The sequence below is a fragment of the Neoarius graeffei genome, chromosome 2 (assembly GCF_027579695.1).
Source record: "Neoarius graeffei isolate fNeoGra1 chromosome 2, fNeoGra1.pri, whole genome shotgun sequence".
In the NCBI taxonomy this organism is placed as follows: domain Eukaryota; kingdom Metazoa; phylum Chordata; class Actinopteri; order Siluriformes; family Ariidae; genus Neoarius; species Neoarius graeffei.
In genome coordinates, this window is record NC_083570.1 from 100,104,475 (window position 1) to 100,117,892 (window position 13,418).

The 13,418-nt window shown below is 42.9% G+C and overlaps 1 protein-coding gene across 1 annotated transcript in view; it reads right to left on the bottom strand.

Annotated features, from left to right (window-relative positions):
• Positions 1-13,418, bottom strand: part of atp7a (ATPase copper transporting alpha) — a 132,027-nt gene that overhangs the window by 85,725 nt on the left and 32,884 nt on the right. The window lies entirely within an intron of this gene.

Sequence of the window (13,418 nt, forward strand, 5' to 3'; positions counted from 1 at the left end):
TATATAATCAGGCTTTCGTCTAAAGCGGGGAACAGGGGCGCTGTGCCCTCTTACTCTCGGCGTGTGCCCCCTTACCGAAATGCCGATTGAACCCCAAGTCACACTTAGGCCATGCATTTATATGCTACTGCACAACATGCAATCTTTCTCAAAACGATCTTTTCTCCGTGAAAACATCCCAGCAACACCACGTGACAATGTGTCTGACCATCAAATACGTTATAATTACTCCAAAAATATTCCAATCATAGTAGATACACCGCCAGACGGTGCAAAAACAATCCGAATTGGCGTTTTCCAGACCGAGCCGCCATGTTGTTTAGTTGTTTACTTGTCGCAGCTGCTCTCGCAAGATTTGACATGGGTTACAAACAAGGTCAGCTGACTTGTAGAGCGAGATTTCTCGAGACTGAATGACCTTTCACCCACCGGCGCGGGAGCTTTTGACAAGTAGTTCACAAGTTGTTTTTGTTGACACTTGGGCATTTAAAGATGTCATCCCGCGGCACGAAGAGGAAGAAACCCAAAGACTGTCCGGGGCAGAAGATTACTTTTCTTTTTCAATGTTGACAGACAATTTGTTACAATTTCCCTCTCAGACAGCCTCAGAATGTCCCATTGTAGCCTCAATTTTTCCAAGGCTTCGCACGGCGGAGGGCGGGACGGACAACCGGCACCATCCCCCCCCCCCGTCGCTTCGCTCCCTCGCCATGGTGAGCGCCCTCATACTAAATTTTTCTAGAAAAAACCCTGTATAATGCCTTTCACTCTTCCTAGAATACATGATAATTATTTAAAAATGTACTTCAACTCCATTATATTCGACTACACACTTCACTACTTTTATTATCCCCTACCCAAGCAAAGCTCGGTGGGGGGTATAGAAACGAGTTCCGTCCGTTCGCGTTTTCGTTTTCAGGCCACATCTTTAAAACTACTGAAGATATGGTCATGAAACTTTGTATACATATCAAGCAACATGTGAACTGGTGCCTTTTGCCATTTTGGATTTTTTTTTTTTTAGGGGGGGGAAGCATTTTTCAAACTTTTACATAAAAATCGATTTTGCCTTCGTTTCTAAGAGCAACGTTCGTTTCCGGAGCATATATCCAAAACTATTCATGACACAGATTTGAAACTTGGTATACATGTTAACAAGGTGATGCAGATGTGCCTTTTCATACTAAGAAATTTTCATTTTTCATGTTTCCATGGGAACAATTTCAGACTTGGTGTCTCAGGTTAGTCTTGGGGTAGGTTTTGTTTCCGGAGCAGAACTTGAAAACTATGAGTGGTACGGTCTTGAAAGTTGATATGTGTTGATTAAGTAATGTATATGTTCCTTTTGATACTAAGAAATGTGAGAAATTTTAATTTTTAGCTCAGCTGGACCAAAGGTTCCGGTGGGTTTATGCCATGGGCTGCTGAGGTCAGTGTAAAGAGGTAGGGTTGGTTTCCTGCAGCAGAACTTGAAAAATATGACAAATATCATCTTGAAACTTGGTATATAGTTGGTATATTGGCGGGGGGGGAAAATAGAGATGACTTGGTCTTGTTTAATTTCTTAAATCATTTTTATTCACACACGCACAGGTTCTATGACGTCGACTGCTTTTGATACGCGGAGTTTGAACACACAAATGGAAATACAAATAAAGACCAGGACTGTGTCAGGTTCTAAGAGATGAAACAGCACTGTGACTCTGACACTGGTTTTAAAACATTCATGTTAAGAAAGTTGGAAGAGACGTGCATCACTTTTGGGGTTCGTGAACACAAACCCTTCATCGGTGAAGCGTATTACCCCTCACCTTTCCAGCTCCACCCTGCATGTACAAATGGGCACTCGACCATGTCCCAGGTCCACAAGATCTTATAACCATTAAGCTAGTTTGGAAGATTTATGAAACTAGCCTGTGATTAAAAAAAATTCCATTAATTTCTGTTACTTTAGCTAGATATATTTTTAAATGAATGCAAGTACTGCATTATCTTATGTCGACAGATTTTTAATATAATATTTTCTATACGTTTCTGCATAAATGACTTAATACAAGTTTTCATAAAAGTAAAGAGAACCCAATTTAAACAAAAAGACAAAAATAGTACATATCTATGAGTGGCAAAAGTATGCAAACCCCTAGGATTTGCAGGTAAGGTGAAATTGCAGTCTGCGTTTTCAATCAATGGGTTAACAATCAGGGGTTGGGTTTCCCAAAAGCATCGTAGCACAAAGATCATCATCAAATGGTAGAGCGAGCTAGCCTGGGCCCGCCCATCCTAAGCGTGACGCAACACGAGGGCCTGTTGCGAACTTAGTCTGGCAAGGCAAGCTATCTCCAGCTCTTCCAAGCTCCCGAAAAATCGGGAGCCAATCAACTTTGAGCATCTCCAACGGCCCTGGGTAGAGGCGTGTTCAAGGCAGTGACGTAGCAGAACTGCGACCGGAAGCCATAGATTGTTTACAGAATCTATGCCGGAAGCGCTTCATTCACTAGAAACATTACGAACATGGAGCAGCGGCAAGCCTTTGACACAGCGGTAGATGCTGTATTGAAAGCATTCAACGGGAAGTTCTCATTGAAAACGGAGCAAAGAGCAGCCCTGGAGGTATTTATCTTCTTCCTGTTACTCAAGCAGTTTCCGTCGCGTCACATACGTCAGAGGAAAGAGTGATGTGATTGGTTTAAGCTTCGTCACAGCCTTTTCTGGCTTCGACCAGTAGCAAACTGAGGCATTTCAGGGAGGCGGGTCAACCACACACTTTGGGAAACGGTTGGGCTTAATATCTTTGCCAGACCAATGCTCGCAGAGCTTTGAAGTTGCTTTAGCCAGACTAAGAGCGAGCATCACAATGAACACTCTCTCCTTGTTAAGATGCTCTTAGTGTTAAGAGGCTTTTGGGAAACCCACCACAGGTGCGAGTGTCTGTCCTGTTTTATTTAAAGAACAGGGATTTATTTATTTTAAAAAAAAAAAAAGTGATCTTCACAACACGTGTTTGTAGAAGTGTATCATGGCATAAACAAAAGTGATTCCTGAGGACCTCAGAAAAAGAGTTGCTGATGCTCATCAGGCTGGAATATGTTACAAAACCATGTCCGTCGTCCGCCCACAATTTACAAAAATCGCTGCTACTCCTACAGAATTGATCAGATTTTGATCAAACTCGCATGCAATGTTCCCCGGGTCGGTGTGTATAAAAGTTGTCAAGATAGTGGAGCCACCCATCATATTTACGATTTTATGGGCGTATGAAATTTTTGGGTGACTCATCACATTAAACTATACTTTTCATAAACTGCTGGGGCGCTTTCACTGAAACTCAGCCAGAAGACTCAAAAGACAAACTAGAATTGTTCACCAGGTGGCGCCACCTACCATGGATGAGGCTACACGTGCAATTTCACGAAAATCATGACTCCTCCGACAGGATTGATCAGATTTTGATCAAACTCGCATGCAATGTTCTCCAGGTTGGTGTGTATAAAAGTTGGCAAGACGGTGGCACCACCTGTCATATTTAACATTTTACGGGCGTCTGAAGTTTTTGGGTGACTCGTCACATTAAACGATACTTTTCATAAACTGCTGGGGCGCTTTCACTGAAACTCAGCCAGAAGACTCGAAAGACAAACAAGAATTGTTCACCAGGTGGTGCCACCTACCATGGAAGAGGCTACACAGGGGTCATGTGCAATTTCAAGAAAATCACGACTCCTACAAGAGTGATCAGATTTTGATCAAACTCATATAGAATGTTCTCCAGGTTGGTGTATATGAAAGTTGTCAAGATGGTGGCGCCACCTGTCATGTTTAACAGGGTGTGTAACAGTCCGTGAGGTCACAAAGGAACCCAGGGTCATTTTAAGCAACAAAAGACCTTTCCCACTTTCATTAATGTTCATGAGTCCACCATCAGAGGAAAGCTGAACAACAATGATGTGGATAACAGGGTCGCAAGGAGAAAGCGACTGCTCTTCAAAAAAAAAAAAAACCTTGTACAGTTTGCTGAAGTTCACGTGGACAAGCCAGAAGGTTATTGGAAAAAACTGTTGATCTGAGACCAAAATAGAACTTTTTGGTTGAAAGAAGTGTTATGTTTGGAGAAATGAAAACGCCACATTCTAGTATAGGGTAAACATGGTGGTGGTAGTATCATGGTTTGGACCAGTTTTGCTGCATCTGGGCCAGAACAACTTGCCATCATTAATCAAACAAGAACGTCAAGGATGGAGTAGCTCATCTGACCTGCCATCAAAACGACCACGACGACCAAAACAAACAGAACTGAAATGTGAATGCGAGAGAGGACCAACCTCGAGAACAAACCGTTTACAACAGGAAAATTAACAAAGGACTCAATTTTGTTCCCCGAGTGAAGATCGACCCAAAACATCCACCAGCACTGAAAACGCATGAAAAATGCGAGAGGAGATCCAATTCTAGTCAGAAGAAAATCGTTAAGTTGACGAAATTACTAATTTGTCAGCAAAAAAATATTGACAATACAATGACCAAGTTTTGTGCAGAAGGTCGAGTTCTTTCAAATAAAACAATCAGAACTGAAATCCATTGAGAACTGAGGGAGGAGATACGGTTTAACTGAAAATAAACAAAAAGTTGTAAACAAATTGTTTACGACAAGAAAATCAGCAAACACATGACCAAGTTTTGTTCCTCAAAGGAAGCGCTACCCAAAACAATCAGAACTGAAATCGGATGAGAAATGAAAGAGGAGATACAATTCTAGTAAGAGGCCTGGAAAATTCATTAATTTGACCTAATTACTAACTCGTTAGCAAAAATTTGACCAATAAAACCCCAAAACAAACAAGTTGTGTCCGGAGTGATGAGTTCTTTCAAACAAAACATCGGAATGAAAATCCGTGGAGAACTGCTGGGTTTCACGTGACGTCACATCCTCCTCATTAGTTATTCAAAACTTTAGCTGGCGGTCTACCGAAGCTCAGTCGACAAAGCGTTTATACAGAGAAGCTGCATCGCTCACATGAAAAATGCCTCACGCTTGCGTTGTTCGAATTGATCAAACTGTGAAACTGATAAAAGTTTCTTCAGGGTTCGCCGTGAACTAATAAAAAAGGGTGAACGAACACAGGATTTCACAAAAAGACGTGGAGAAAGGTGGCTTTTGAACCTCTCGCTGAAATCGAAGGGAGCCGAGTCGAAGCGTGCTCGAGTTTGCAGTGATCACTTGGTGAAAGGTTTGTATTTCCCTCTCAGCTACGGCCTTAGTGTTTTCCAAGTACTTTTCTTGCCATGTGTCGTTATTTTACGCTACTTTTTTTAGTCACGAAGCGCTAAAGTCCCCAGCTGTTTTTGTTTCCTCCTCACAAAGTCCATATGCATGAAGGTTGCGACAAAATTCTTCCCCAGCCGTACAGTTACAATGCGCCATGATCACTTCTCCGTCTTGTTTAACTAAGATCCAGGTCTTTAAAGGGGTTTCTGATGATCTTTGTGAATGATTTAGCTGAGAGATAAGAGCCAACACAAGTGAGAATCAAGCCAACTGTTGTTTGTGCTTCGTCATAGACACGAACGAAACGTTTAAAAACAACACATTTACACAGGCAAAAACAATACAGGATTCTTTGGGCAGCGACTTGATAGCGAGGTCCTTTACCCAGCTACATACAAAAAAAAAAAAAAAAAGTTGTAAGACTCCATACTCTTCCACGCTTTCATCTGTTTTGCGGTGTAGAGGGACGTCTGCAACACCAGATAGTTCGAGATGTCGGGGAACTCGACTGAAGGGTAGTTTTCGAGATCGTATGACAAATCCTTCTTTCCCAGACTGTAGGGGTCGATTCCATTGCACACAGCAATCTTCTGAATAGATCTAAACCCAGCAGTGCCTTCTAGATTACGAGCGTACTCTGATAACTTATCAATAGGCTGGTTGTTTGCACTACGGCAGCCGTTTAGACCACCAGCTATTCACTTCCGGTAAAACCGCTAAGAAAAGTCACGAGACTGAAACCCAGCAACTGACGGAGAAGACAGGATTTAACCGAATTGTGGACGATGGCTGGACGGACGCCACGTCATGGCAAAATTTATCCGTGAACTGAATGTCAAGAGAAAGTGGGTCATGCAGCAAAATGATGACCCTGAAGCATACAAAATCATTCTGCCAAAGACTGGTCAAAGACGAATATGATTTATGTTTTGGAATGGCCAAGTCAAAGTCCTGACCTTAATCCAATAGAAAAATGTTATGCAAGCTGCTCATGTGAGGAAATCCACCAACTTTGCAGAGTTGAAGCTGTTCTGTACAGAGAAATTTCTCCAAGCCAATGTGCAGGATTGCAACAGTGACAAGAAAGGGTTAGTTGCTAGCCTAGTAAACTAGACCCACCCGCCTAGCGGCCAAAAATATTTTTGCCTGCGAGTGGGTCTAGCCTCGCACCATATCAACAACGCACCCCGGGCATCAAATCGTGCCCGCCAATCACAACGCAAGGTTTTTGTTTGGATTCTTTGGGCGGGCTTTTGCAGGAGTGACTACAAGGCTGCGCGACGCTGGAGAAAGCGCAACAGGGAAGATGGCTACGGCTAGTGAACAGCGCGTGTTTGACTCCGCTTTGGAATCAGTTTTAGAAGAATTAGACTTGGAGTTTTCGTTGAAACATGAACAGGAAGAGGCTCTCCGCTCATTCCTTTTCAAGAAGGACGTTTTCGCTGTTTTGCCGACCGGCTATGGCAAAAGTCTGATCTACCAGCTGGCTCCGCTCGTAGCCAAAAGGATGGGGCTAGTTTGTGCAGTACGAAGAATTAATAAACAGCTTTGAAACATTACTTTGTGATTGTTTCTTATTTTCCCGTTATTTTAAATTTAAGGGAAATTATTTCACCAAACACCACTAAATAAAAACTCTCAAAAACAGTTTAAGCAAACCCTTGAAAAACACTTGGAAAAAAAGTGTATGTTAAGTTTGTGGTACAGACTCCAAACTTGTGGTCATTATCTCCAAACTTCTTAATATCTAGAACCTGTTTATTAATACGCATTTTGAAAAATTATTTATTTCAAGGCCTCCCCCACTGCTTTCTGTCGCTCTGACTACGTCACAGTCACTGTTGCGCTGATTGGTCAGAGCGTTGGCCTATACGCACAGACACAGTTTGAAAGACAGCGGGTTGTTCCTCCCACACCCTTCGGAAATGTCTACGAGAGAGGCCAGACTAAATATTCACATTTAGTCTGGCTTGCCAGGCTAGTTAGTTGCAATTATTACTAGGGGTGGGCAAAATTATCGATACAGCGATATATCGCGATACTTTGTCTTCCGATTCAATATCGATACTGAAAATTTGAATATCGATATTTTTTCAAATAATAAATCATGTTTCAGACGGGTTGTAAATCCAGTACGACTTCCGCACCTCCGCTCCGCAAGGTGTCGCTGTGCCGCTACCTCACTGCAAGGCACTCTTCGTCTTCTCTTTTTTTCCCGGTGGTTGCAGTGAGGAAAAAAAAAAAAAACAAGCAAGCATGGCTGTTAATGTAAACCTAGAGACGCCACCGAACTTTAAGGCAGATGTTTGGAGGCACTTTGGATTCCAAAGGAAAGGAGAAAAAAAAAAACAGTGAGCTGGACAAAGAGTACGTACTCTCCAAAACCTGTTTCGCTCCAATTAGATATTCAGGTAACACAACAAACTTGCGAACTTACTTAGCACGACACCACCCCGACATATTAGCTCAGCCGGAGCCACCGAAACCCGACCCGAAGCAAACTACACGGGACAGCGCCAAAGTCCTCCCGTCTACTTCAGTGATGTGTGACTTACTGTAACTGTGAACTTAATTTTGTCATTTAAGACCAAAGGCAAGAAGCTGCACTTTATTTTGCATTTTCAATTTTAGTGTGTGTGAGACACTGCATTTTATTTTGAGTATTTACTCAAAGTTCAGAAGAAACGTGATTCACTGAGGTTTCAGTTCAGTTTCAGTGTGTGGACACTGACCCACACTGCACTTTGTTTCATAATTGTGCTCAGGGAGACTAACGCTACGTTCACACTGCAAGGCTTAATGCTCAATTCCGATTTTTTTGTGAAATCCGATTTTTTTGTGAGGTCATTCACATTAACAAATATATGCGACTTGTATGTGATCCTCAGTATGAACGAAAAGCGACCTAAAAGTGTTCCGCATGCGCATTGCAGGATACGACGACGTCACACGCAGTGAGCATGGCCAGTGTTTACGGAAGTAAAACCGCCCGGTTGCGGTATGACCCATCCAATCTAGCTTGAATAGCTGTATCCCCCCAAATGGAAATCAGCTCCCTAACCTCTGCGTCCTTCCATTGAGAAGATTCAGAACCTTCACAGCCCGAAGCGTCCCTCGCATTGATGTCATGCGCAGGGGCGCAGATACGTTTTTTGAACTGGGAGGGACAAAAAACTGGGGGGGACAAAGCTGCCAGCAAACCAACCCCAACCCCGATATGCCTGTCAAACTTGTTGTGGGTTACCATAGCAACCAAGCTCGAGCTCACAACCTGTGCAGTCTGCGCAGCTCAACCAACCGAATATCAGTCTTTGTTTTGTTTTATGTGAGTTGTTGCAACTATGTATACACTGCTGTGCACCTCAATAAACCGAATGGTAATTAGTCTTTTGATTTTTCCGTGAGGTTTGCCTTATGCAAAGAAAGACAGCATAGACGTTTTTTCCTCCCTATAAGTGGGGGGGGACCGAACGAGGTGAATTTAAATCTGGGTGGGACGAGTCCCCCCCTCTATCTGCGCCCGTGATTATGCGCCATGTTGTTGTAACTTTTTTTGAGAGACCCGCCGCCTACTTCAGCGCAGAATAGTGACGTTTGTGGCTTGTTGATGACGTGTAAGTCGGATGAATGCGACCTGGCGGTTCAGACTGAAGTCGCATATGAAAAGAGCGGATAGGGATCGGAATTAGCGGAACATATCGGAACATATCCAAACGGCCTGGGTCGGATTTGAAAAAAATCGGATCTGTGTCGTTCATATTGTCAATAAAAGATCGGATACAGGTCACATATGGGCGAAAAGATCGGATTTGAGTCACTTCAGCCTGCAGTGTGAACGTAGCCTAAGATGCACACTGCACTTTTCAATGTGTTCCAGACAGTGTGTTGTTCCTGCAAATATGTTGTAACTTGCGCTTGTATAGTTACAATAAAATGGCATGGATCATTAGAATTACATTGTTTTGACTCAGTTTGTCCCATGAATTATCACTATCATCTGATGTACATACAACTAGGGCTGGGCGATATGAGAAAAAATTATATCACGATATATTTTTTCAAAATTTTCGATAACGATATATATCACGATATAAATCAAATCACTATTTTTGTATTTTCTTTAATTTTCTGCTCAAAATATGAACATTACAAATTAGTAGTTCCTTCCTAATTAACAAAAATAGCTTCACAAGCCTTCAAGTTTCACAGAACCAAAACAAACTGGATGCACATTCTTTTGTTCTTTTTGTTCAAATGAATAAACTGAAACTGAAAAATAAAAACTATATACCATTGTTAATCATTTGTGCAAATTCTAGCAGCTTTCAAATAAACATAAAAGACATATTGACGTGTAAACCTTATGCTGCAAGGAGAAAAAAAGTGCAATCCTGTACGTCAGTGTGTTTAAGGTTTTGTGTAACACTTTGTTGTATGTCTGATTTTAAATATCCAAAATACCTCCACACAACCGAAGATCTCTGGCCCTTCTTTTCAACGATGTCCTCCAGGGCAGTGCTCTGACTTTCCTGTTCAGAACTCCGGTCAGTCGGCTTCTCGCTCATTTTTATAATCGCTTTGTTTCACGCTTTGTTGGAGAAATGCCGCACTCCTGCAAACTTCACCACAGCCATGCTGTGCATTGCTGCTACACGTGTGTGTGTGTTTGTGTGTGCACGCAACCTAACTTGACATGGCTCTCTTCCAACTGATTGGTTACGTGCGGTACTGTTTAGTTATGATTGGCTATTCGCGTGTCTGTCAAAACTTCGGATGAAGTAATTTTATTGAAGGCGTAGGCTTATCGTAGGCATATCGTACGTGTCTAATTTCTAATCGTAGAGATTTTATATCGTGAATAACATCGTAATCGTAAAATCGCCCAGCCCTACATACAACTCGGATTTTAAGATGCATAATGCGTTTACATTTTTCAGTGAACTATGTAGAATATCGCAATATATCGCAGTATCGTATCGTGACTCAAGTATCGTGATGCGTACCGTATCGTGAGGTCCTTGGCAATACCCACCCCTAGTTATTACTGCACAAAGCGGTCACGCCAAACACTGAAAGCAAATGTTCACATACTTTTGCCACTCACTGATACGGAACACTGGATCATTTCCAAATAAATAAGTAGGCTTACACACACTGAACTCTAATCTCCTCAGACATGTGAGAACTTGTGATTCGCTGCGTCACCTGATCCACAACCATAGGGCTACACGTGAGCAACAAGACTGCCTGGAGAACTTATTTAAGTAAAAAAGGACCGTAACATGAACCGAGAACAGCGTTCAGAGTCTGCTCTGTGCTAGCGACATATCTGGAGATTTTTAATTTGCAAGATGATGCCATCATTCTCACATCCCCAAAATGAAGAGTCATCCTCCTGAGCACTCGTGCATCAAGTCCAAACCAAACGATCCCGGTTCCTCTTGAACTCAAGAATAAAAGGACTGCAAAGAAAGCATTCTTCTCCATTCTTCAATCAGGGACAATAACAGGATGTGACATGTGACTCTACTGATGATCAGTGACACAACCAGTTTCTGCCTTGGAAAGGACAAAGCTCTCACAAAACACACACATAATATCATTATCTGTTTCATTGACTTGAGCCTTTAGGGGAACAAGGCGTTGAAGGAAAAGGGCAGCTCACATTACTAACAATCTGGCTGCGTCTCCAAGCCACACAGATGAATGGCTTTCCTCAATTACGTGACATTCCCTGGGGGAAAACACTAGGAAATCTTGTTAAAAAGGTTTTTAGTGTTCTGTTTGTGCGCGTATAGACCCCGATACGGAGTATCATAGTCATTAAATGATTCCTGGAACAAAAATAACACCACCTGTGGCTTTATAATAACTACCTGTCATCGATGAGGTGTTTTCATGACTGACAGAACACGCATTTGAATAAATTATTTTTTAATCATGTTTTTTTCCCCCCCATCAAATTTCACATTCGGGTTTGAAGGACGAGAATTTTTATTCATAAACGTCACTTATTTGCTTCTTACGGAAGCCGCGAGAGGCCCTTCATATAATCCTTTTTTTTTATTCACCTTGTTATCCCGGGCGGCACGGTGGTGTAGTGGTTAGCGCTGTCGCCTCACAGCAAGAAGGTCCGGGTTCGAGCCCCGTGGCCGGTGAGGGCCTTTCTGTGTGGAGTTTGCATGTTCTCCCCGTGTCCGCGTGGGTTTCCTCCGGGTGCTCCGGTTTCCCCCACAGTCCAAAGACATGCAGGTTAGGTTAACTGGTGACTCTAAATTGACCATAGGTGTGAGTGTGAGTGTGAATGGTTGTCTGTCTGTCAGCCCTGTGATGAGCTGGCGACTTGTCCAGGGTGTACCCCGCCTTTCGCCCGTAGTCAGCTGGGATAGGCTCCAGCTTGCCTGAGACCCTGTAGAACAGGATAAAGCGGCTAGAGATAATGAGATGAGATGAGACCTTGTTATCCCGAGATAACGACATAATTAATTCAGGATCTCGAGAAAACAAAACTGTTATTTCATGATCTCGAGTAAACAGCTGAGAAATGGTTCATTCAGGTGCGCCAAGAGACTTGTGATATGCTGACTTTGGGGCTATTTCTCATTCTGTATAGACATTAGACAGACATAGGTCATTAGAATGTCTGGAATAATCGATCACCCAGTAAGGCAGTATTTTGATCAGGGGTTGACACAGGGAGAGATTGCATTAAGTCTTTTAATAAGGGATCATTTCAAAATTAGTCCACGGCACCTCCGCAGAAGACTGGCCCCCCTCTCTCTCAAGGCATCGTAAAAAGCCATTTCTGCTCTGTTACATGTCCGCCAATTTCTAAGTCTTCGTTGTCTGACCCACAGCTCTGCTAGAAATCTCAGCTGTTTTCTCGAGATCTCGAATTCGGAATAACGGTTTTGTTTTCTCAAGATCTCGAATTAGTTGTGTTGTTTTCTCGACATCCTGAATTAATTATGTCGTTATCTCGGGATAACAAGGTGAATAAAAAAAAGATATGAAGGGCCTCTCGCGGCTTCCGTAGCTTCTCTCCGTCTCACTTGGTCTCTTTATGGCTTCATCTGGAGGGTGAACTAAAGGTAAGCGTATCAGACGCTTGCCGGCCGTGCTGTGAAAATTGTCCATGCAGACGCTCATCTAAGTTTCCAAATCTGTCACTGCTTACCGCTTGAATATTGTTAATACCATCATTAAAAAGCTTATCTCTGCTTTCCAAAGAATTTTCTCTCGTCAAGATCTGTTCAGTACTTTGGGAGTAACGGCAGGTTGAATTTGGTGCGACAGAGTACACTCTGCTCGCGGGACGTCGGGAAACTCATCTCATCTCATTATCTCTAGCCGCTTTATCCTGTTCTACAGGGTTGCAGGCAAGCTGGAGCCTATCCCAGCTGACTATGGGCGAAAGGCGGGGTACACCCTGGACAAGTCGCCAGGTCATCACAGGGCTGACACATAGACACAGACAACCATTCACACTCACATTCACACCTACGGTCAATTTAGAGTCACCAGTTAACCTAACCTGCATGTCTTTGGACTGTGGGGGAAACCGGAGCACCCGGAGGAAACCCACGCGGACACGGGGAGAACATGCAAACTCCGCACAGAAAGGCCCTCGTCGGCCACAGGGCTCGAACCCGGACCTTCTTGCTGTGAGGCGACAGCGCTAACCACTACACCACCGTGCCGCCCCGTCAAGAAACTGCTGGTGCTTTTCTTTTTGAGTCATGCGAAAGCAGTCAGGCTCACTCTCTCTCTTCTGATCGGTTTCCAACTGGATTACTCGTGAATATCAAATCAGATAACTTTTATAGTGATGTTCTCTCACTCTCACTGTTTCTGATGAAGTATTCAGCAAAGTTTCTTGTCGGTTAGTTTTGATGTTAATGATTCACAGGAGACTTTCAAGTGAGTTTTCATAGCTTTACCTACTTATTTTTTCAAATCAAACTGATTCATGTAAATCAATAACTATTTTAGAATATAACAGGTCGTTTTGTATGAAAAATAGAGATCTTAGTGGCTGGAATGATATTTTAAACAAGATCAACTGCGAGCTACTGCTCACTTACGTATCCCCGGCTCTCGCCTAGATCAGAATGCAAGTGAAGGAATAGGACACTTACTATGAATGTTGTATTCA